The sequence below is a fragment of the Nerophis ophidion genome, linkage group LG02, assembly GCF_033978795.1.
Source record: "Nerophis ophidion isolate RoL-2023_Sa linkage group LG02, RoL_Noph_v1.0, whole genome shotgun sequence".
NCBI classification, from domain to species: Eukaryota; Metazoa; Chordata; class Actinopteri; order Syngnathiformes; family Syngnathidae; genus Nerophis; species Nerophis ophidion.
This window is the reverse complement of record NC_084612.1, coordinates 11,132,034-11,156,063: the sequence shown is the minus strand read 5'-3', so window position 1 is coordinate 11,156,063 and position 24,030 is coordinate 11,132,034. Positions and strand designations below refer to the sequence as shown.

At 39.8% G+C, this 24,030-nt stretch overlaps 1 long non-coding RNA gene across 1 annotated transcript in view; it reads left to right on the top strand.

Annotated features, from left to right (window-relative positions):
* The window catches only part of LOC133569685 (uncharacterized), a 201,613-nt gene extending 177,845 nt beyond the window's left edge, over nt 1–23,768 (top strand). The window contains exon 3 of the long non-coding RNA XR_009809852.1: nt 23,574–23,768. This is a non-coding gene — a long non-coding RNA (uncharacterized LOC133569685). The remainder of the gene's footprint in view (nt 1–23,573) is intronic.
* Nucleotides 23,769–24,030: the final 262 nt, after the last annotated feature.

Sequence of the window (24,030 nt, the reverse complement as noted above, 5' to 3'; positions counted from 1 at the left end):
GTACACCGTACAAGCCTAGTGGGCTCACATGTGCACCGGGGAAAGGCGACACACATTATTTTTAGCTGCGCTTCTGGTCCAAGTTGTTGTAGCAGCAGTGGTGCTTGTTGATTTCCTTGTCCTATTCAGGTACAACTTTTTTCCTCTTACATATTTTCCTTGTGCTGGAACAAATATACGTACTTGACAAGAGCTCCGACTAAGAAAGTGGTTGTCGATGCTGAAGTTCCTGTGTTACCTTTTGCAAACTCTCTCTCAAAGCGTCATCCAAAACCCCCCTCCTCCGCTAGCCTCCCCGCTCTGTTTCAAGACAGCAACCCAGCGGAAAGGCGCAGATACTAAGGAGACACATGGCGCTGAATAATTTATGGCGCAGCAAAATACAGACAGCCACTTGAAGTCCTGAGTAAGTAAAATATATAGACAGTGGTGTCATATCAAGCCCACAATAAAGACGCAGGGAGAATGCAGTGGAGGGGAGCATTCTGTGGATTTCTTCACTTAAGTTTGTTTTGGTTCGCCTGCACTCTGCTGCCTGTTTGTTTCAAAGTTGCACTGCTCTTCCTTGTTTGTCGAGTCCTCCTGCCGCTCGCTCTGTCACAACGGGGATAGTACCCAGGTGAGCGCCGCTACACATGGAATAGAGAAGCCCGTGGCCCTTTTGATTCCCGCCTGCTACTTCCCTCAGATTAGCTATTCTCTCTATACCCCCTGACGTATTTAATGCCAGAGCAGCCAGTGAAACCGAGGGAGACACTTCCATCCCCGTTTCGGTGGCAGCGTGATGAAGGCTGGCCCAGGCCCCGTGTGTTCGCCTGGTGGGCTGCCAGGTTGCTTGCTTGTAATCTAGGTGGCTGTGACATTTAAGACCTGGCCGAGGCCGACGGGTCTCTCTCCATTACGCCTCGGCGCCGCTGACGGCGGCGGGTCACGGCGGACGCGCTGTCCTCACGCCGCCCGTCACTTTCATCCCCTCGCTCGGTTCTCAAGTGACATCTGTCATCACTTTTGGAAGCTCGGAAGCGCCGTATTCCTGCGACGGGCTCCTTTGATGGGGATTTGGCCTCAGGCGTTTGTCATACATAACTTAGGTCGGAGAACAATGGGATATCAGACTTGAGGATTTCAAAAAGAGAAAAGTCTTAAGTACACTTCAGGCGGGTAAAATCAAAATGGCTCTAACCACCGGAGCAAGTGAATCAAAGTGCAGCACGAGTGACTAGAAGAATCTTAAGTTGCTTGTATCACAGTCGTGTCACTTTGCTTCTTGTTCTTTCCTTACTGCTTGTGTCCCCTGTCTGCGGCTTAGCTGCGAGCGCAAGTCAGTGGTGGAAGTTTAAAAATGGACAACAGTACGTTCCTTGCAGCTGTTCAACCTGCAAATTAGTCAACTTCAGAAACACCATTTTCAGATCACTGCATTAAAGGAGATCTAATATGCGAAGCCAACTTTCTAACCTGATGGTACTTGCTTATGTGTTTTGTGCTGTGTGTTTGGGATCCCCACCAATCCTGAACATTTGAAATAGAACCGTCGAAGGATTGCAAAGATATGGCCTGGTGGTTAGAGTGTCCGCCCTGAGATCGGTAGGTTGGGAGTTCAAACCCCGGCCGAGTCATACCAAAGACTATAAAAAAATGGGACCCGTTGCCTTCCTGCTTGGCACTCAGCATCAAGGGTTGGAATTGGCGGTGAAATCACCATAAAATGATTCCCGGGCGCGGCACCGCTGCTGCCCACTGCTCCCCTCATTTCCCAAGGGGGTGATCAAGGGGATGGGTCAAATGCAGAGGACAAATTTCACCACACCTAGTGTGTGTGTGTGTGTGACAATCATTGCTACTTTAACTTTAAACTTTAACTGAAAATAATCTTGCCTTCTTTCATACTTCCGCCAAAATTTTCTCTTTTCTGTGATGTTTTTTGCTTTCATCAGCGGATGTCGCCATTAGTGATGTGCGATACCGATCCAATATTAATACTTAGTGTAAATACATCAAATGTGTCTGCTAATATTTAAAAATATATATATATATTTTTAGATATCAAGCAACGGTAAAAAAAATGTCAGAAAAAAAAAATCGGAACGTATTGAGAAAAATCTGACATTTTTAAACTATTAATTAATAATACAAGTCACCTACAACACAGTTTTCTTTTTAAATATATATAACACCTGTTTTTAGCTTCTTTTTTAAAATAAAACAACATGGCCCTCCCAATTTATTTTATTTTATTATATAATCTTGAATACAAAAAGGTAACAAGAACAGATAAAAAAAAAACAAGATACATAAATATAAATTAAATTCAGTATATAAAGTGTGAATCTTCTCAACAAAAGAGGAGAAATAAAACTTGAGAGGAAATTCTAATTTAAAACATTTATATGCTCGTACAACACTTAAAACCTTTAGCACATCCGTATGTGGAACTAAATTATGGAATGGATTAACCAAAGAAATCAAAGCACCGATATCAATCAATCAATTACAGTTTATTTTTAAAGCCCATAATCACAAGTGTCTCCAAGGGCTGATTCAGTTTAAGAAACTGTTCAAACAAGTGTTCACAAAGTACACAAAACAATAATTATGATAAACATCTTGAACCCTTTTTTTAAATGTTTTTTTTTTTGTGTTATTTTTTGTTTTTTATTTATGCATGTAATATTTGTTAACTTACTACGGTATATTATTTGTATATTATTTATTTATTCACTGTTCTGTTACAGAGAACAAGGAAATGTTATACAACTGCTATGGTATGAAAATGGGTAGGATTAAATAAGTTCAGCTTCTTTTGATTGATTGATTGATACTTTTATTAGTAGATTGCACTGTACAGTACATATTCCGTACAATTGACCACTAAATGGTAACACCCGAATAAGTTTTTCAACTTGTTTAAGTCGGGGTCCACGTTAATCAATTCCTACTCCTTTTTGGACGTGCTGTAATAAAACAACTGGACATATGTGGTGCATTCCATTGAATCGTATGCATTTCGAAATAAACTGAACTGAACTGACCTGAATTGCACAAACCCTTCATCACAAGATCCAATAACCATGCTTAAAAAAATCCCTGAGGGAAGCTAACAAAATAAACCTACTCCATCGAGCATGTAAAACAATTCCTGCAAAAACTATTCCATATTTTACGTAAAAGTTTTGTTTTGCAGCATCCTAATTAAAGCATCTGAACTGTTTCAGTTATAACACTCCAGTTTTGTACATGGAGAAACAGCAGATAATTAGCATAATATGACCGGAGCAGATTTTTCACCCTGTTTGCAACTGGCATTAACATTGAATGTAAAACATGACTTTCCTAACCATCTTTGATGCAAAATCATCAATTACAATATCATACAAAATCTATTTTGCAACTGTATGATTGACACTGATGATGGCAAGTCCAGAAAGACGCTCCTGTGACATGGTGGACCTTAAGTATGTTGTCCTATATTGGTCTCAGCATGGAGTTGCGGTGTCAGTATCCCTTGTCTTACAGAGCACATAGCCGGCGATTTACCCGTTTTTTGGCAGCTCGGTAATTGTTTTCATGCAGGAGCTGTTTTCGACCACCTCAGTTTTATATAGAACTCGAGGCGGAAATGTGCTGGCCCGTGGATGACCTGCACCAGAGGCGTATTTGGGAACTGAGGACTACCACACCTCCGTTTTTGAAAGACAGACTGGCAAATTGCTGCCCATACCTTGGAGAAAATGTGCCGCCTTCTAGTGTAGCAGTAGTGTAGAAAACTGGTGAGTTTTGTTTTTATATTTTTTATGTGTGCGTGCAGCTTCACATAAATTGCGCTCTGAGTGGTCGCCCACATTGCCCATAGCAAAATCTGGTCCTGATAGTCAGTAAATAAAAGTGTGTAAACAACAACAGAATAAATTAAACTATTTAAGATATGGTGTGACAAAAAAAACAAAAAAAAACTCATTGAATCTCAAGTCAAACTAAATAATGCAATTACTAAGGAGAGAAAGTCAAACACATATACAAATAGACAGAGTAGACATTGAAAGAGTAAAATAAATCAGATTTTTAAATGTAATAATATATGATAAAATGAATTGGAAATCTCATATAAAAAATTTACAACAAAGGGTGACAAGAAATACTTCTATAATGAATAAAGCACAAATTTTGTTGGAAACCAAAATCACTCCATGTTCTCTATAGTGTTACCATATTTACCGTATTTTTCGGAGTATAAGTCGCACCTGCCGAAAATGCATAATAAAGACGGAAAAAACATATATAGGTCACACTGGAGTATAAGTTGCATTTTCTGGGGAAATTTATTTGATAAAACCCAACACCAAGAATAGACATTTGAAAGGCAATTTAAAATAAATAAAGAATAGGGAACTACAGCCTGAATAAGTGTACGTTATATGACGCATAAATAACCAACTGAGAAGGTGTCTGGTATGTTAATGTAACATATTATGGTAAGAGTCATTCAAATAACTATAACATATAGAACATGCTATACATTTACTTAACAATCTGTCACTCCTAATTGCTAAATCCGATGAAATCTTATACATCTAGTCTCTTACGTGAATGAACTAGATAATATTATTTTATATTTTTTGGTAATGTGTTAATAATTTCACACTTAAGTCCCTCCTGAGTACAAGTCGCAGGGCTAACTATGAAAAAAACTGCGACTTATAGTCCAAAAAATACGGTAAGTTGGGGAAATAACTACAAAATTGCATTCACCTATTGTATTACCAAAAATATACCATATTTCATAATGCTGGACATGGAGAACATGCAAACCCTTTATTTATTAAATAAAACATTGAAATTCAATGAACTGATTCATTCGTAAACAGCTAAATATATGTAATAAGCTAATTATAACCTGCTACCCAATAATTATTCTCAACAAAAGAGGAGAAATATAACCTTGGAGAAAAATCAATATTTTTTATGCATATACAACACTTAAAACCTTTAGTATATCAGTATGTGGAATTAAATTATGGAATGGGATAAGCAATGGAAACAACGTACTAATATGAACCAGTTTAAGAGGCTGTTCAAACTTAGTGTTTACAAAGTACAAGAAAGAAGAATTTATGACAGACATCTTGAGCTTAATGAAAATAATATGATTTATCTCATTATGTAAATCATAACTGACTTAAGCATTTACCAAGAGAACTGTTGTATTAAGCATGCATTGATGTAAACTGTGTGCACATTGAGAACAGGAAGTGAACATATGTGCTCGTAATTGCTATGAAGTAGAAAAGGGGTGGGGCTAAATAAGCTTTGCTTCTTCCTCCTCCTTTTCAGACATGTTAAATATATAATGTATTATGTTGTAACTGTATACACGTTTGAAATAAACTTTAGCCAAACAAAAATATGTGATCAATTAAGTTTGTTTCTAAACACCATCTTCAGGCAACAATGTGATTCGGGACAATAAAGAGTTACATACAAACAAGATTCCTGGGCTGCAGTCACACCACAACTTTTCTATTAAGTAAGTTCAGCTGGGACTCTTAACGTTGGAATGTGGATTGAAGCCTGTGCGTGAGGAAAAAATAAAAACAACACAACTTATAGGTACACTGTGTCCGTCTGCACCCAACATTTATTTTCCTACAGCTTTTAGGGTTTCTATCCAGAAACAGCTGATTCAGGGGTATCAAACGTTTGGCCCGCGGGCCGAATCTGGCTCGCAAACAGGTTTTATCCGGCCTGCCTGATGAGTTTGCCAAGTATAAAAAATAGCTGCTTTTTAAAAAAAAAAAATTAACGAAACAAACTGCTGTTCTAAATGTGTCCACTGGATGTCACAATAGAAAATATGTTAGGCAAGCAAACAGTTTATACCGAGGCCAAGCAGGAGTTACACAGTAAAGGATGACTGTGGCTCCTCCTCCTCGACCCACATCAAACATAAAACCTGCCGTTTTATGTCTTCTGCTTCGAACACATCGTCATTTGGCACCCTTACTCCCCCAAAATGTCTGTCAAACGCGAAAAAAGTGAACTTCAAGGCCAACTGAAACCCACTACTACCGACCACGCAGTCTGATAGTTTATATATCAATGATGAAATATTAACATTGCAACACATGCCAATACGGCCTTTTTAGTTTACTAAATTACAATTTTAAATTTCCTGCGGAGTTTCTGGTTGAAAACGTCAGGGAATGATGATGCGTATGATGATGCATGCTTGTGACGTTATTTGTTGGAGGGGACATATTAGCCCAGCACCACTTAGGGCTAAAAGTCATTTCTTTTCATCGCATAATTACACAGTAATTATGACATCTGTGTTGCTGAATCTTTTGCAATTTGTTCAATTAATAATGGAGTCTATAAAGAAGAATGCTGTTGGTGGAAAACGGTGGATTGCAGCTGCATTTAGCACCAAGACACAGCCGGTGTTTCTTTGTGTGTTGTGAAGCTTTAACACAGAGCGGTCAAGCGAACATGTTTCTCTACGTCAACCAGCATGTTTTTGGATGGGAAAATTGTGATATTAAGTTGGCTCTTACCGGATACATCAGTGGATTACTGGACCTCCTCCTGCAGCAGCTGTCAAAAAAGGCAGCTGTGAGCTTGGCTCCTCCATGGCTTCCATCAAAGACACTGCCGCTCACCGCAGCCATCCGACTTTGAGGTATGACTTTACAATCTCACTAAAACACTATTAAAACAATAAGCAGATAAGAGATCTTCCAGAATTATCCTAGTAAATGTGTCTAATTACATCTGAAACGCTCACACTGCTGCCGCCCGGAGCCGTCGCTTTTTCTTTTTTTTTTCTTTTTTGTGCTTCACTCTAACATTCCTTATCCACAAATCTTTCATCCTCACTCAAATTAATGGGGAAATCGTCGCTTTCTTGGTCCGAATAGTTCTTGCTGCTTGAGGCCATGATTGTAAACAATGTTCAGATGTGAGGAGCTCCACAAGCCGTGACGTCACGCGCACATCGTCTGCTACTTCCAGTAAAGGCAAGGCTTTTTTATTAGCGACCAAAAGTTGCGAACTTTATCGTCGATGTTCTCTACTAAATCCTTTCAGCAAAAATATGGCAATATTGCAAAATGATCAAGTATGACACACAGAATGGACCTGCTATCCCCGTTTAAATAAGAACATCTCATTTCAGTAGGCCTTTAACCCTTTTGAATAGTTTTTACCTCTGATCCTTACGGTTTGTTGAGTTAGCATTGTTTCGATACGTGGACATGACAAAGGAGGTATTTGACACCTCAAAGAGTTTACATTTGTTTTTGTTCTATCCCAGAAAGACTGTGACTTAATGTTTAATCCTGGCTTTGTAGAAACACTGAGACAAAGTCTAAACTCATGGTGTTTTTGAAGCTGCACCAATTTCTTTAGAATTTTCAACAGAACTTCAAGTGTTTAGTCCAGAGGATTATTTGTGATTTGTATGTTTTCAGAATGTGCTTGTTGTATTTTTGGCCAAAGTCGAACAAAGAAGACAACCCTGGAGTTGTCTTTATTTTTAAGTTATCATGCCATGATTTTACTATTACTGCCCACTTGGGAGTAGATTTTCCTCCATGCGGCCTCTGAGCTAAAAGGACTTTGACACCCCTGGGGTAATTACATATTTTTTATCTTATTTGTTCGCCGTCTTTCTTCTCCATTGTTCTGTCCGGGTTAACCCAAAGTTCAGCCATCCCTCTTTTGTACCTCGCCGTGACTGACAGGCCTGTCTTCCAGATGGCTGCCGAATGGCTCAGCGTTGTGTCAGCTCACATTAAGCGTTGTTTGATTAATGCAACATTTAAAGGCCAACTAAGTTCTTCTGCACAAGTTTGTGTGGATCCAATTAGAGCGCCGGGCCGAAGCTAATAATGATTTTTGTTTTTTATTGTGTTCCTGCGCATATCTTCATGTAGTTGCAGCAAAAGCAATTATTAAACATTGCTGTTAAACTTGTTAATCCTCTCATTTGAACAAGTTGTACCATTGGAATCAAAGCCAACATATGGTCAACATCGGGGTGACATTGGTGCATATTGCATGAGAAACCGAACAAAGCAAAGCCAGGCACAACTCGACATGTAAAACACAGCGGCTGGAGAGTTGTGAAAGTCTGCTGCTTGTGAAAAAAAACCACACACAAAAAAAAATCATCAGTGAGGGGACCAAAGCTTGGCCGACAAAGACACAGTGCCCCTGGGCTGACAACACACCTGGTACCTTGTTAGACCACAGCAGCCCGGAGGTTATACCAGGGAACCTAACACTATCTCAACCATCACACATTCACACTGACATTATTTGCTCCCGATGTATTCGAAATACAAAATACGCAGGTGGTCATTCATTTTTTTTAATGTCTACTCCTTTGATGTTTTTTTTTATTTAATTCAGTCTAATTAAATCTGGTACAATTGACATCATACTGTGGTTAATTTGCCCATATTGATTTTATTGATTAAATTGCATTTTTTCGTTGTGTGTGTGTGAAGTTTGGTTGCCTCCTGCTCAGGAATGAGTCTTTTATCCACATTAAAAGCAGTTTCATCATTAGGAAATCACAAATACAGTAAGTGAGTGAGACTTATCCAAAGAGGTTGTGATTCTAAACCGGTTGTCATTTTCCACTGTTTTTTTTTATGTATGTATATATATTTAAATGCACGTGTGTGTGTATAAATACAATATATATACAATAGCTTAAAACAAATAAAGTGCACTTTTGTGCATGATGTCACACAAGATATTTCAATAACTGTCAAATAATAGGAAATCAAATAGTGTTCATCCTTCGCTATGTGGTAGATTACTGCGGACATTATCTCCCTCTGTTGACTATTTTTCTCATACGGTGTTGATCTGGGAATGTTTGCCTCGGCATTTTGATGTTGTGGGCGTGTGGCACCAAATGGAGATGTTGACATGCAGAGTAAGCACTCTTCATTCTCTAGCGGGTGACTTTTGAAATGATCCTACATATTAGCAGTAATGCTACTTTTTGTAGTCACGCTTGTGCCCCACACTTGACCAATTAAAGTCGTCTATTCGACATATTTCCACTTGAAGCCAAACCACCGCCAGACGATGGACCCCTTGCTGTTTTTCTTGGGAATTAATTCTTCCCTCATTAATACCAGATTGGCGCCTTCTTTCTCTAGAATTACCACTCGCACGGCTCCGCTAGCATCACAGCTAACGTTACCCATGCTGTTACGTCTCTGCTCCGCGAAAGCAGAGTGCAGTGGTCCCCAAACTACGTACCGTGGGCCAAATCCGGCCCCCCAGCGTTTGAGATCTGGCCCGCGGGAAGTCCCAAGTAAAAAAAAAAAAAATATATATATATTTTTTTTCCAATCTGTCCTTTCTAATCCATTTTCTACCGCTTGTTGCTTGATACTCTTAGAGTCTCCAAGCCGCTCAGGCAAATCACATTGTCTAAAAATGCAATTTCCAATCGATGGCGTGATATGATATATATCTTTATATATATATATATATATATATATATATATATATATATATATATATATATATATATATATATATATATATATATATATATATATAAGGGCTGGGCGATATATCGATATACTCGATAGGTTTGTCTTTGTGCGATATAGAAAATGACTATATCATAACTTTCGAGTATATGTTCTCACACAGTTGCTTTTAGCTGCTGTCATTACACTACAGCAGGGGTCCCTAAACTTTTTGACTCGGGGGCCGCATTGGGTTAAAATAATTTTCTATATCGCACAGACACAAACCTATCGATATATCGCCCAGCCCTTATATAATATATATGTTTATGTATATGTGTGTGTATATATGTCTGTGTGTATGTATATATATATATATATATATATATATATATATAAATAATATATATGTCTGTGTATGTATATATGCGTCTGTGTATATGGATTTTACTTTTACTAGTGTAGCAATAGGGTTGTTAAAGTAATGGATTATTTAGTTCTGATCATTTGTGTGGGCACCAAAGGGAGTTCTGTGTGTGTGCGCGTGTTGGCAGAGCAGATATCATACAGGACAGTTTAGCTTGCTGTTTTTGTTGTTTTGACTTGTTAATAAAAAGTGGACCGACCAGCAACTTGAGGGTTCCAGGTTCGATCCTGCTTCCGCCATTCTCGTCACTTAACTCCACTTTAGGGCTGCTAAAAACTGGGCTAGTTACTTCAATACAGCTAAAGCTAGCAAGCGTGATCACGGCATCTAAAGTCGCGAAGTTACTCTGTTTTAACTGGCGGACCCATCCCTCTAGCAGGCACAGCCTCTCCATGAGAAGGGTGCAAGATGAACACGAAGCCAAACTCACAATTTTTTAAGGTCTTGCTGTCTTCGGAGCAGAGGCGCTTTGGACCGGGGCCAGCTTAGCAGCTAGTGGTGAAACACACAGGGCAAGTGTTTTGTCAATTCATTGGGACTACAAAATGTGTTGGCAAAGGGCTAAATAATGCTATGAAATGTTAGGAAGCACACAAAGTAGAAATATATCACTTCACTTTGCTAATAAAGGAGCACAGCCAAACAGCAGCGGGAATGATTAGCAATGTGAACATTAAATGTTTCCTTTACAAACTGAAAGTTATTAAATAAAAATGTTACTGAATAAAATTGACAAAATATCGACCCAGTTATGTCCAATCCCGCTGGTTGAGATTGCCCGCCATATTCTGTGACCTGGGAGCACAATCCACCCTTCAGGTCACATCTGGTTTGGGGATTGTTCTATTCCTTCAAAAATAAAAAGGTAAAACATAGGGGTTTCTATTAGGGGTGTAACGGTACACAAACATTTCGGTTCGGTATGTACCTCGGTTCAGAGGTCATGGTTCGGTTCATTTTCGGTATAGTAAGAAAACAACAAAATATACTTTTTTGTTTATTTACGAAATTTGCAAAATCTTCCACCAGAAATATTTTTTTTAGTGGAGTATTGGATGTGAATTAATGGGAACCTTGGATAGGTCAATAATTCATAATAACATTGATTTTGATTCAATATTATAGAATGGAATAGAAAGTACCTAATTGATCCCTGGGGGAAATTCAGCACCACAGTTCGCTCACAATAGACAAAATAATAATAAATAATATAATATATATTATATATATATATATATATATATATATATATATATATATATATATATAATAAAAAAATAATATAAATATATTCTACATATACTACATATACTCTACATATGTTTATGTTTTGAGCAATGACAGTTTGAAAGAATAAAAACGAAAAAACATCTTTGTTTTATTAGTCAACATTGCAACTTTTTCTAAATTACATTTAACCTTTAAGCTTTTTTATTTCCCTTTTGTTAAGTTTTTGTTTATTTTAATAGTATTTTTAGAATGTGCCGTGGGCCTTTAAAACATTAGCTGTGGGCTGCAAATGGCCTCCGGGGCACACTTTTGACACAAAAAATAAATCTGATAAATCTATGGATAAAAAGCAGACTCATGCGCTCTCTCTGTCTCTGCCCTTCCCTCTCGTGTGCAATTTGTTTTGTTTTTAACCTTCTTAACACTGAACGTACATTGAAAATACACGCAACCATAACTCACGGGGTCGGACACTTGGAGCGTTTGGAGGGCTCCGCCCTGGCGTCCACGCGGGTAGGAGGGGGATTTGGGTCCGGTGAGGGGAGGATGTGTGGTCAGGACCTAGCCCGGTCGCTACTAGCACGCTAGCAGCGACCGGGCTAGCTCATAGACTGACCATACGTCCTCTTTTCACCGGACATGTCCTATATTTGTGGAGCTGTCAGGGTGGAGTTTCTTAAATACCTCAAATGTCCGGCATTTTGAGTATTGTTACACAACGTGCAGTACGCTACTTAACATGTCCGTGTGGAAACTCGTTCGGTACACCTCCGCACCAAACCGTAAACCCCGTACCGAAACGGTTCGATGAAATACCCGCACCGTTACACCCGTAGTTTCCTTATAACACAATCTCGGGAATAACTATCGGTATTTTATGGACCCAACGACCGCGTTATATAGAACTTTGAGTGCATTTCCATGAGTCAGACTTCCTTCATAGACCGTTTATTGTGCTGATACACCACATTAATACCACCAATCCTCATATCCAAAAGGCCTTCACCTACTCACATGTTGCTACTCGATACCGCTGTGTTGCCACCATGACTCATATGGTAAGAATCCAAGAGTGCCAAAGCCAAAATTAATTTTATATTAGAGGTTAGTCGTATGACAGACTATGTAATACCCTATCGGGTTCCCGCCTGCAGCCGATCAAATAAACACACTTAGTGGCGCGGGCTGGCTGTATGTAAATGTCATGTTGCAGAGTATTAGCTCATCAAGTGCTGCGCCGGTACACTTCAAACGCTGATGACGGCACAAGTGGCAAGCATTATTTGTTCGGCAGCGGCGCTCACAGATTCATCAGCGGTAAATAACCCGGGAGAGACGGAGGAAGAAACTGATGAAGGGACGGGAGGGCTGGTTAGCTTATTGTTTGATGATATGATTTAAGTTTTTATTAAAATAGCACAGCTGCCAGTCAGGGCCCAAGCTGATCATTGCAATGAAGCATTGAGCCTCCCTCTGGGATTTCGCAGGCTTTTTTTGGGATTGTCGCGGTCTAAAATTATAGTTTTTAATATTTATCTGATGTCGGTGCGTACACCAGGGTTTTTCTTTAAACTCCTCAGCTTCACAGATGCCATGTCAAACCTGCAGACTGTTGGGCTAAGTACGTGGACGGTGATACCAGGTGGTATCAACTGTCACAGTATAGGCCAGGTGTTATGATCCGCCGGCCGGATCATATATAGTTTTGGTTTTTGAGTCCCGTTGTGTATCTTGTTTGTTCTTAGACTCTTCCGATTCTTAGTTTGTGCACTTCCTTGTTTGTTTTTGTCACCATGGTAACTTAATTTTCACCTGCCTCGACGCACACCTGTGTTTATAAATCACGTTCTGTATTTAAGCCTGTCCTTTCCGTTCACACGTTCTTTCCTCGTAGTTTGTGTTACACACTGTTTGTGTTCACAAGTGACGACTCTGTTTCTGTATTTGGACTCGCTAGCTTCCACGCTTAGCCTTTTGTGTTTTCTAGCTCATATGCTAGCTCTTTGTTTTACCTGTTGTGCCTTGTGCAAGTTTTTTGTTTCTCCAGCTCACATGCTAGTAGCTATTTGTTTGCCTTTTTCTGCCTAGCACCAGTGTTTTTGTTCTTAGCCTGTTTTTAGTTTTAATAAAACAATACTTCTTACCTTTACGCTGTGTCCGTGCCCGATCTGCACCCTGAAAGAGCTCCACCCGCATAACGATGCCAGCTGAGCGTCACAACAAGGGTGTCAAACCAGAGTCCTGCGGGCGGGATCAGGCCCGCGAACAGGTTTTATCCGGCCCGCAGAGTGAGTTTGCTAAGTATTATAATGAGCCAGAATTTTTGAATGAAAGAAAACGCTGTTCAAAATGTGTCCACTAGATGTCGCAATTGCAATTCTTTGTATCTTTGTAGATTACGCTACACATGTAAAGAAAATAAACCACATGACTTTAGTGCACCAGCCGAGGAAAATGAGCAAACTACATAAAAAACATACTGTAATTTGATTTTAATATTATATTTTTTATCTTGATAGATTAAAAATTAAGAGTTGACTGATTAACATTAGCGCATAATTTATTCAGAAAGTATAAATAACTACAAATAAAGAGAGTACTATTAACCGCAACTTGTAAGTGTAAAAAAACAACAACCAACAACATGATTTGTAAATTTTCAGAGTGTGCTTGTTCCATTTTTAAACAAAGAAAACAGTCTGAAGTTGTCTTTATTTTTTTAAAGTTATCGTGCCGTGATTTTACCAGTCCGGCCCACTTGGGAGTGTATTTTTCTCTCGATCTAAAAGGAGTTTGACACCCCTGATTGGGAGAGTGGCCATGTCAGAAACCTGAGGGTTCCTGGTTCGATCCCCAACTTCTACCAACCTCGTCACATCCGTTGTGTCCTTTAGCACCTCACCCTTGCTCCTGATGGGTCATGGTTAGGGCCTCCCGCCATCAGTGTGTGAATGGGTGAATGTGGAAATAGTGTCAAAGCGCTTTGAGTACCTTGAAGGTAGAAAAGCGCTATACGAGTATAACCTATTGCCATTTACCATTCATGTGAGGTGCAATCCACACATTAGCATATGTCCTCTGAACCCCAATCCCCCGTCCCAAATATATCTACACAAAGGGGATGCTTTGATTGTACACATCATGCATTAATCATGTCGATGGCAACATACTAATCAGTAGTAGCAACACAACAGTGTTTGATCTTCCAATATTGCCTCATAGTGACTGATTCCTGCACTGTTGCTTCATGGCCCTCTTAGCAGTGGACACTTTTACACTGATTGTTTCATGTTTCCAGGGCCGGGCAACCCCTACCGCCTGAGTTTGCTTTTGAACCTGTGTCTTTTCTGTCCTCCGACAGAGCTTTTGTTCTGGATGAAACAGACTATGTATGGTCAGCGCCCAGATCCCGTACGAGCAAGTGTCAGTTCCGCCAAGGGCTCGTGCAGGACACATTTTGAAGATGAAGGCGGCGGCACACAAAAATCCCGCAGATCAGATGACACATACTGTAGACCCGCTTTAGCACCAACGCACACATATGAATATATCTATTTTTTTATCGCGTTTGTGTTGTTTACCAGAGTGCAGCATCCTGCAAGATCAATCTCAATTACAAGAAAGACAACGACATTAAAGTTTCATCTTACTGCAACACAGTGGCGTCTTCCTCGCGCATCAGAGCAACGCTGTTTTCTTTTTAACACCACCACAATGTTTGCTCTCTCACAAGGATTTACTTTTATTTAGAGAGAAATTTAAAGTAGGAAGGAACTTTCCAAATATACTATGCCTAGACCTGCATGTCATGTTATTCAGAGAGCTACATCCACTTTTACATTTGGTTGTATTTTACAGAGGCTCTCAACCAGAGCAACTTAAAATGAGCACACAACGGTAGGCTGACTTTTAATTTGTACGCTATCTTCAGGCAAGAGGAAAATAAGAACACTTCTGCACCCAGATAGTTGTGGTAGTCCACCACGCACAAAACAAATTATAATGGACGCAAATGTGTATATATACCAGTGGCGGGCCATGCGTTTCCCACCTAGGCCTTCAATGATGTCCTACTTAGTCTGACTTTGACAAATACCACTCAAAATACAATAATTTACCTCGCCACATGACCACGGCTTGAAAAATTCCATACAGAAACACACTACTGGGCATTGAACCACCTTAATTTGTCACTAGTGTACAAACCCCATTACCATATGAGTTGGGAAATTGTGTTAGATGTAAATATAAACGGAATACAATAATTTGCAAATCCATTTCAAACCCATTTTCAATTGAATGCACTACAATGACAAGATATTTGATGTTCAAACTCATAAACTTTTTTTTTTTTTTTTTGCAAACAATAATTAACTTAGAATTAGTAGTTGGGAAAGGGCATGTTCACCAATGTGTTACTTTACATTTTCTTTTAACAACACTCAATAAACGTTTGGGAACTGAGGAAACTAATTTTTGAAGCATTGAAAGTGGAATTCTTTACCATTCCTTCTTGATGTACAGCTTAAGTTGTTCAATAGTCCGGGGTCTTGTAGTATTTTATGCTTCATAATGTGCCACACATTTTCGATAGGAGACATGTCTGGACTGCAGGCGGGCCAGGAAAGTACCCGCACTTTTTTACTACGAAGCCACACTGTTTTAACACATGGCTTGGCATTGTTTGGCTGAAATAAGCAGGGGCATCCATGATAACGTAGCTTGGATGACAACATATGTTGCTCACCATTCAGCATTAATGGTGCCTTCACAGATGTGTAGCTTACCCATGCCTTGGGCACTAATACACCCCCATACCATCACAGATGCTGGCTTTTGAACTTTGCACCTAAAACAATCCGAATGGTTATTTTCCTCTTTGTTCTGGAGGACACCACATCCACAGTTTCCAAACATAATTTGAAAAGTGGACTCGTCAGACCACAGAACACTTTTCCACTTTGCATCAGTCCATCTTAGGTGAGCTCGGGCCCAGCGAAGCCGGCGGCATTCCTGTGTGTTGTTGATAAATGGCTTTCGCTTTGCAGGGTAGAGTTTTAACTTGCACTTAAAGATGTAGCGACCAACTGTAGTTACTGACAGTGGTTTTATGAAGTGTTCCTGAGCCTATGTGGTGATATCCTTTACACACTAATGTCAGTTTTTGATGCAGTACTGCTTGAGGGCTCAAAGGTCCGTAATATTATCGCTTACGTGCAGTGATTTCTCCAGATTCTCTGAACCTTTTGATGATTTTACGGACCGTAGATGGTAAAATCCCTAAATTCCTTGCAATAGCTTTTTGAGAAATGTTGTTCTAAAACTGTTTGACAATTTGCTTACAAATTGGTGACCCTCACCCCGTCCTTGTTTGTGCATTACTTAGCATTTCATGGAAGCTGATTTTATACCCAATCATGGCACCTACCTGTTCCCTATTAGCCTACACACCTGTGGGATGTTCCAAGTAAGTGTTTTATGAGCATTCCTCAACTTTATCAGTATTCATTGCCACCTTTCCCAACTTCTTTGTCACATGTTGCTGGCATCAAATTCTAAAGTTAATAATTATTTGCAAAAAAATTAAAAATGTTTATCAGTTTTAACATCAAATATGAATATGGGTTGAAAATAATTTGCAAATCATTGTATTCCGTTAATATTTACATCCAACACAATTTTCCAACTCATATGGAAACAGGGTTTGTACAAAACGGGATATTTTTTGGCGCATTTAAAAATCAATAAACCCAAATCGGACGTGGTACTGTCGAAAGTAAAATAATTGTAAATAACATATTCAATGTGAAAAAATATATTTGAACTCACAATTTTTAACGGCTATATCATGCCGTATAAGCCATTGATACCGCTTGTAGTTGGTTGATTTGAGTTGAAGTGGCAGACAAACCATTTCACCGCCAGGACATCTTAACTCGTTTTCAGGGTTTCTCTTTAAATATCCTTCTTTCAAATGCCCTTGCAAATATAAATCCGCCTCCTAATCAACGTTTTGCTCTGCCTCTTTGTTGGTTAGAAAATTAAGTACCGCTGATTTCTCTGCTTTTTTCGGGTATGGCTACGGTGCCACTTTCTGCTTTTGTAAATCACAACTTGTGATTGGATACTTGGGAGTGACAGTTGAGTATCCAATCAGTCACTTTCAACGTAAGGCTACTTAAATGGTTTCTATCACCAACTCGTGCAAATCTTACAAGACGTCCCATGTTGTGACTTTTAAATTATTGAATAGCTTTCAACCGTGTTTTGCTTATGCTTCTTTGTGATGTAGCTCGGGATGTACGCAAAATTAATTATACACTGTGGTAAAATTCCCAACTGTTTTATTACCGTTTCAAATTAGAAATGTCATAAAACTATGATGGATTACCACACTTTGATAAACCCAAGGTCCGGTGATGCTTTTCATTTGATGGAGAAGCATCTGGCACACTAATCGCTAGCTTTCCCTGTTACAAACGTCGTACCCTGATCTAAACATATATGAACCCATTGCTGTCTGTGCGATTAAGTTTTCACATTGAACCTACTTAGAGTGATACATGTGAAGAGCCATACACGGACGTGTTTACAACAGGAAGTCATTCTCCATGACGTCACATAAACTGGATTTGCCAACATCATTAAACACTTAAAACATTTACAAGTTAAGACAGAAGATGATAAACAATTAAAAACTCTTAACAATAAAATGATGGCTATTTTAAAAGAAAACAAACTTGGCTGACTATTTCAATAGGTGAATAAGTAATTAAAAAAAAATGTTTAACCACAATACTGTGATAATAATTGTACAAATTTTAGTGTGAAATATTGATATTGTTACATCCCTTCATGTTGTCATTTGTATAGTCCCCATTGCGGCAAACAGAAAAAAAAATGTTTGGGCCAGAGATAGGAGCAGACCCAACCCTCTGCCGCCCACTAACTCTCGGCCAGTGTCCAGTCTGCATGGATGAGCAAGAATGCGTCGATACATGCTCATTCAGCCAAGACAACTTCGCAAAGTCTTAAAGTCTTAATTTAGTATTAATCTGCCTTGGTCTTTTTCTGAAATCCATCCATCCATCCATTTTCTACCGCTTATTCCCTTTCGGGGTCACGGGGGGCGCTGGCGCCTATCTCAGCTACAATCAGGCGGAAGGCGGGGTACACCCTGGACAAGTCGCCACCTCATCGCAGGGCCAACACAGATAGACAACATTCACACTCACATTCACACACTAGGGCCAATTTTTTTTTTTTGTTGCCAATCAACCTATCCCCAGGTGCATGTCGCATTACAGTAGCTTTATTTTGGTCTTGCTCCTCAAAGTCTCGGTCTTGACTATCTCACATTGGTCCAATCTTGGTCTTGAGTCTTCAGCCTTTTGGTCAAACGTTGCTTTGATCTTGGTCTTAAAAGGATCATATTAATATTTTTTTTTTTCTACATTTAAAACACTTCCTTGTGGTCTACATGAAATGTAATGGTGGTTTTTCGGTCAGAATGTTGTATAGCTTGTTTCACAGTCTTCAAGCCCCCCTCTTCAGGATGCTTCATTTTGTGGGCGGTCTTATTTACACGGCTCCACTTCGACTGCGTTTATTCCCCGTAAGCCATGTTGTAGTTTTTAGTCTATTTGGCAAGGCAAATTTGGGACAGAACACAATTTGTACACAAGGCAATTCAATATGCTTAACAGAAAATTGTAAGTAGGCACAAACATACAAATGTATAATCATCCATCCATCCATTTTCTACCGCTTATTCCCTTTTGTATAATCATAATTCCCATAAAATTAAATCAGTCAAAAAGTGTATTTTAAATACTTTTAGTTGTAATATGCACAATTACATACAAGTACTTTTTAGCCTGGATTTGAGCATCGCCAAGGTTGATGCCTTTCTCACATCTGCTGGAAGACCAGTCCACATTTGAGGAACATATTACTGAAACACATTCTCACCATGTTTGTTCCTGACTCTAAGCATGACCAAACTTTGTACTATACCATACGTTTGTATCAGAAATGGCAACAGCGGAGGAATCATGTGCATGTACGAGCCAGTTTGCCCCACAACAACATGGGAAAAAAACGAACTTATTGACTAAGGGTCGGACTACAAAGCTGGACTCGCGCAAAGCTCTTTGGCTAAATATCTGCTACATATGGAGATATCTGCTAACGTCACAAATGGTAAAAATGTCTCAAATTTGACAAATTCCAAATGGCTCGTTTGGAGGAAGTATGAAGGAAGTCAAGATTGTTTTATAAATCTCTGCAATCCCTCCATTGTTTGATTACACATTTTCAGGACTTATGCACATCCCAAGTGCACAAAAGCAGGTACCGGTAGGTATAACACATTGGTTTTGCATAATATGTCCGACGGTTGTACGGTATACCTCTAGTAGTATAGAACCGTAATACTAATGAATCATATTTGGTACTCTACCGCCTCTAAAAACCCGCCACACCTATCCACACCCCCCGTCAGCGTCTTTTTGTGTCATTGCTGGTTCACCAGCAGACAGCAGCGCACAATTGCGAAGTACTTCCAAGCAGACAGTGTGTAGACAGAAAAGGGAGTACGAAAACCCATCCCATCCATCCATTTTCTACCGCTTATTCCCTTTCGGGGTCGCGGGGGGCGCTGGCGCCTATCTCAGCTACAATCGGGCGGAAGGCGGGGTACACCCTGGACAAGTTGCCACCTCATCGCAGGGCCAACACAGATAGACAGACAACATTCACACTCACATTCACACACTAGGGTCAATTTAGTGTTGCCAATCAACCTATCCCCAGGTGCATGTCTTTGGAGGTGGGAGGAAGCCGGAGTACCCGGAGGGAACCCACGCATTCACGGGGAGAACATGCAAACTCCACACAGAAAGATCCCGAGCCTGGATTTGAACCCAGGACTGCAGGACCTTCGTATTGTGAGGCAGACGCACTAACCCCTCTGCCACCGTGAAGCCCCGTGAGTACGAACACATTTTGTCTTAAAAACTAACGATACAGATGAAGTTATAACATTGAAAGGCCCTTTATGAGCTGGCGGGTAAAGTCCATCCGCAGTCTGCAGTGTTTTAGCTACTTCTACTGGTTGATTGATTGATACTTTTATTAGTAGATTGCACAGTTCAGTACATATTCCGTACAATTGACCACTAAATGGTAACACCCGAATAAGTTTTTCAACTTGTTTAAGTCGGGGTCCACGTTAATCAATTCATGGTATGTAAATCCCTAAATCACTAATCCTTGTCTCCATGGCGACAAATAAAGTAAGTTTCTTACAAGTATCATCCCTGCAGGACGAGGAATAGCTAAACATGCTTCACTACACACCGTAGCTCACCGGCGTCAAAATGTAAACTAAAGCCATTGGTGGATTCACACCTAACATCCACAGTAATGATACCAAGTACAGGAGCTTATCTAGTTGATATTACTATGATTACATCGATATTTTATGGCATAATATTTTTTGTTTTTGTTTTTTATTTATATTATATTTATAAACTCAAGAAATGTGTTCCTAGACGCATGAGGACTTTGAATTTGGCCAATGTATGGTCCTGTAACTACTTGGTATTGGATTGATACCCAAGTTTGTGGTATCATCCAAAACTAATGTAAAACATCCAAACTACAGAAGAATAAATTATTATTACATTTTAACAGAAATGTAGATAGAACATGTTAAATCAGAAAATAACCTGATATTAACATGAAATGAACAAGTAGATTAATAATAACCTGATATTAACATGAAATGAACAAGTAGATTAATAATACTCGGGCTTCACGGTGGCAGAGGGGTTAGTGCGTCTGCCTCACAATACGAAGTTCCTGCAGTCCTGGGTTCAAATCCAGGCTCGGGATCTTTCTGTGTGGAGTTTGCATGTTCTCCCCGTGAATGCGTGGGTTCCCTCCGGGTACTCCGGCTTCCTCCCACTTCCAAAGACATGCACCTGGGGATAGGTTGATTGGCAACACTAAATTGGCCCTAGTGTGTGAATGTGAGTGTGAATGTTGTCTGTCTATCTGTGTTGGCCCTGCGATGAGTGGCGACTTGTACCCCACCTTCCGCCCGATTGTAGCTGAGATAGGCGACAGCGCCCCCCCGCGACCCCAAAAGGGAATAAGCGGTAGAAAATGGATGGATGGATGGATTAATAATACTCTTTTTACAGCTTGTATCTCATAATTTTGACAAAATATTAGAATGATAAATGACACAATATGTTACTTCATACATCAGCAGCTAATTTAGGAGCCTTTGTTTTCTTACATATGAAAGACAAGTTGTCGTGTTTGTTCACTATTTTATTAAAGGACAAACTTGCAATAAGAAACATATGTTTAATGTACCCCAAGATTTTTTGTTAAAATAAAGCTACTAATAACAATTTTTGCGTTCCCTATATATAAAAAAAAATATCAAAGTACCAAAATACATTTTGGTAACTGTACCAAAATATTGGTATCGTGACAACTTTAATAGGTAACTCAATCTCGACTCTCCAAAGTGTTGGTCTTTACATGGTATCAGCTTGCACTTGACCACAGTATGCCTCATTTGGCCTGAATCTACTTTGGTCTTTTTCTTGACTTTCTAATTAGTCTATATTAGGGGTGTAACGGTACGTGTATTTGTATTGAACCGTTTCGGTACGGGGGTTTCGGTTTGGTTCGGAGGTGTACCGAACGAGTAAACATGCTAGCAGCGACCGGACTAGGACAACATGTAAAAGCCAGGCTTGGAAGACCCTCATGCCTCGTTAAGATCTCCCGTTTGGGAACACTTTGGCTGCGCGATACAACAATGGGGGACGGAAGTTTTGCCGATATTGTTCAGCAGCTGCTTCTGACAACACGTCAAACATGTCTTGCACCTTTCCTGCTTACGGCTCTCAAACCATGGTCGAGCAGCGCAGGGGAGACACTCTTCCAGGGCTGGTGTATTCTCGGGGGCAACACCCTTCACTCTACCCGGCAGTGGGTCTCCACAGCTCCGGACTACAGGGTAAATGAAGAGTCCAGCGATTAGTTGCAAATCGTGGCTTTATTGAGGTCTAAGCTCCCTCACCTCGCTCGCCCACACACTCAGTGACCTCACATGCTGTCACATATTAAAGGGCCACACACACATACGCTACTCTCATAACACATGCTAGCCCATTTGAAGCGTCACCACCGCATTCAAGCAGCCTCTCCTCGGCGAGTCAGGCAGGGCTAAAGCAATAACAAATGTTTTTACAGCAGCAGATTTAAGTCCATATTACATTAAAAAGTAAATTTTGACCCACTTATATGGTGGAAGAAAAATGAGCCCATGTATCCTCTTACTGCCAAGTTAGCCAGGTTAATACAAGTCTCAATCAATCAATCAATCAAAAAAAGCACTTTATATGTAGAAAGGTTTTGTTAAAAAACCATTCAGAGCCTTACCTTATTTAGTTTTTATTTTATACATGTTGACCACATTAACCCTGGCAATGGACCCTGTGTGTATATGTATGTCATGCCATTGTTTACAAATTTGGTAAAAAAATAAACCCCAAATTAATATTTTGTTGTTTTCTTGCTGTACTGAAAATGAACTGAACCGTGACCTCTAAACCGAGGTACATACCGAACCAACATTTTTGTGTACCGTTACACCCCTAGTCTATATTGTGCTTAAATTTGCATGCTATGCTTGTGGTATATTTGACTTAGAATCGTCCGAAACTTTGGTTGACCCAAAAATCTGCTTTCTAAAAGATAAAATCAGCCTTTGCTTGTTTTTCCTTGTTTTTTTTAGCGTTGCCAGAATCCTCATTGCGCTTGTTCTTTTGGTTCGTTATCAAAAGCACAATACCAGCGGCCTTTTGTGTTTCGTGTGTTGAAAATGAAGCTGCGGAAATGAGGGCAGCGATATGCTCTGTAGACTCCACGACTTTATTAGAAATTTCAGCGCGCATCCAAATACGGAGGCCTCTGAAATGTTGAGTGATGAAGTGAGCTTTGACTGATGTTTCCTGAAAGTGGCAACACGTGTCCCTCTTACCCGACTGCTGCCGTCTTCTCGTCTACAGATGTTGTCGCTTGATGTATTCGTCGTATGGCGTGCCGCCACTTAATAAAATATCACACGGGTTTTGACAGGGGGAGGGGGAGGCCTTAATTGAGTCCCTTGTCAGTTTTATCAAAATGTGTGTTATCAGCGTTTGAAACTTTTTCTCCTTAAGAATGTGGGAGCGACCGAAAGAGGACGGGAGGTGGCGTTAAATAAAAGAAAGAAGTAAAAAAATAAGAGCAATCTTGAGAGATTGCAGTGCTTCGAAAGAGCCTTCAGAGTGCATCTTGTCATTGGATTCATAATTCAGCGTCACAATTTTAATTCCCCTCTGTTGTGATCAAAGGCCGGTGGAAGAAGCACGGCCGTGGCTGGTCATTAGCGGGATAAGTGCATGTGAGATGAGCCGCCTCATCGCAATGCCCGGACATCATGATGGAAGACGGGGGAAATACGCTAAGGAGTGGAAGTATGCACAAAGTTGCTGGTACTTTTAAGCTTGTTGTAGTGTTGTCACGATACCAATATTTTGGGACCGGTACTGAAATTATTTTGTTACTTTTCTAAATAAAGGGGACCATAACAAAATTGCTTTAGTGGCTTTATTTAAAAAAAACACTTAGTGTACATTAAACATATGTTTCTTATTGCAGTTAAGTCCTTAAATAAAAGAGTGAACATACTAGACCAGTGGTTCTCAACCTTTTTTCAGTGATGCACTCCCTGTGAACATTTTTTTTAATTCAAGTATGTGTATTAGAGCCCAAGGCGTGGGTAACTTACACATCTGCGAAGGCACCATT